Genomic DNA, 2,500 nt, shown 5'->3' on the forward strand with positions numbered 1-2,500 from the left:
ACTTACCGTCTCTCGACTCCTCCTATTTTACTGCTTTTTGTGATATGTATTGTAATGCACCTGTTTCATAAACGCTCTTACAATGTAATTCTATTTCTTTTTTTATTTATCTCTCGCGCTCTCACCGATGTCCGAGGTGATTGTTAGGTTCTAACACAGGCGAGGTGAATGCAAGTAAAATTTATTCAACAGATAATAAGCTTTATATAAGCAGTTGAGAGTAAGAATGTCACAAAAATTCAAACAAACTGAAACATGCGATGGCAAGCTTAAAAAGGTTGTTCTATTATCATTGTGCGAGATATCGAGAGATAAAAAAGCAATAGCATTATATTGTATGAGTCTGTATGAAACCTCTGTTGTACAGTATGCTCTGGTCATTTAATTTGATTTTTTATATGATTTTTTATAACACTATGTACAGTCTTTCTTTCCAGTTCCCAATGGTCTAACTCCACTCATTTAATTTTTTTGTTTATTCTTTGACATACTCTCTTGAAATTTGGCGAATTGTAACTTATTCGCTACCTTCCCGTACCTTGTAATATTTGCAATAGGATGACAAGAGGTGGAAGATCCTACCATAAATTGTTCTCACCCGTTCAGATACTTCCGCAAAAGAGCTAATTGGTCCTTTGAGGTAGTATTTCATTAGGTCCCTCTCTGGTTACGGCTATTTTTCTTTCCCTACACATACATTGAATAGTCTGGCCTATTCTTTACAACTTTCATTTTTCTTCATCACCTACAACACTAAAATAACCGAAAAATTCTTCTTCATTCAGCGGGTTAACTACGACACTAATTGTTCAGTGGCTACTTTCCATTTAGTAAGGGCAGAAGAGAGATTTTAGCTATGGTAAGCAGCTCTTCTAGGAAAAGGACACTAAAATCAGTCCATTGTTCTCTAGTCTTTGGTAGTGCCATATGCTCTGCACCATGCACCATGGTCTTCCACTGTCTTGTGTTAGTTTTCTTGCTTGAGGGTACAGTCAGGCACGTTTTTCTGTCTGTTTTCTCATTTCCTTTCCTCACTGGGCTTACAGCATCCGGCTTTTCCAACTAGGGTTGTATCTTAACTAGTAATAATAGCAATAGTAGTAATTGCAGACATAGGCCCAAAGAATATTCGTGTACATTTTGTCAATTGATATCAAAGCAGTCTGTTATAGGTTGATAATATTTCCATGGTAGTAGTCTTCGCGTCTCTTGTTTCAGTTTTGTTATGATATCTAAATTTTCTTTGTATTTAAAATTAAAATAGCCTTATTTCAAACGACTTTAAACGTTTATTCTTAACTTTTTTTCTTTATTTTATATTTTGTTTGTGATACATCACCATTGGTAGATTTTATGAAGTGCCCTTAAGGTAAGACTAGGACAACAATAACAAAAAGACGCCCATTTGAACTAATTACATCAATTACAGCAAACCGCCACTGACTTGGCGATAACCTCTAGGCTACTGCCACTTGACCAAGAACAACGTTAGTAAATTGAATTAGCTGGAGATACGAGCACATGTAATTCGCTGCAAGATTTGTTATAAGATGACATTGGCAAAGAAGGTTAGGAAAAGGAAAAAAAATAATAGGAGCTTGTTAATTATATTAGATCTTTCTTAAATCGTTAATATAGTTATTAGTTATTCTGTAGAAGCAAAAAAAAAAAAAAAAAAAAAAAGAGAAGAGAGAAAATGTAAACATATCATTAAACCTTCAGTTTCATGAACAGTTAATGCCAAACTTGCAAGAAGGACTGTCGTTAATAAAAAGAAATATGAAAAAGTGTGGTTTTGTGAGAACAGAAGTTATTAACAGCTTTTCATTTTTGCGAACTACTTGATTGACATTTTTTACTAAGGAAACTGTACCTAACTGGTAAATTCAATTTCTCTTTTGAAGTTTGGGAAAGGATTTATTTTCTTGGAATGATGTAGAAATCTGTACAATAATGGATAAAATGTCCAGCAAGACTTGAACCATGTCAAGCAAAGCCATGCAGGAATATATAAACTAAAGTACTGTGATAAGTAAACATTGAAGACTTTAAACAACGTCATTGGGAGAAGTCTTTTTTTTTTTTTTTTTTTTTTTTTTTTTTTTTTTTTTTTTTTTTTTTGTAAATGAGACAGAAGAGATCTTTTGGTAACTTAACTTCCCCACATTTGTTTGTAATCTCATTAGAAAGGTTTTAGTTCCCGTATCATCAGAATAGATGCTCACCAGAACGTCAGCCGGACAAAAGCACCCCACTGTGGTGCCCAAACACAGGAGTGGCCTCCTCAGTAAACTGCTTAAACTTGCGGTCCCGGGGAGTGATCGATCTGCTGACATGCGAATGCGAGGCGAACGCGTTTCCACTTTACTAGCCAGGAGGGTAGTACAGTGGAATACTAATATTATTATTATTTGCTAAGCTACAACTCTTAACTAGAAAACCAGAATGCTATAAGCCCAAGGGCTTCAACCCATGGTTTATTCAAAGAATGTCACATATG

This window comes from Palaemon carinicauda, chromosome 21, assembly GCF_036898095.1.
Source record: "Palaemon carinicauda isolate YSFRI2023 chromosome 21, ASM3689809v2, whole genome shotgun sequence".
Classification (NCBI taxonomy): Eukaryota; Metazoa; Arthropoda; class Malacostraca; order Decapoda; family Palaemonidae; genus Palaemon; species Palaemon carinicauda.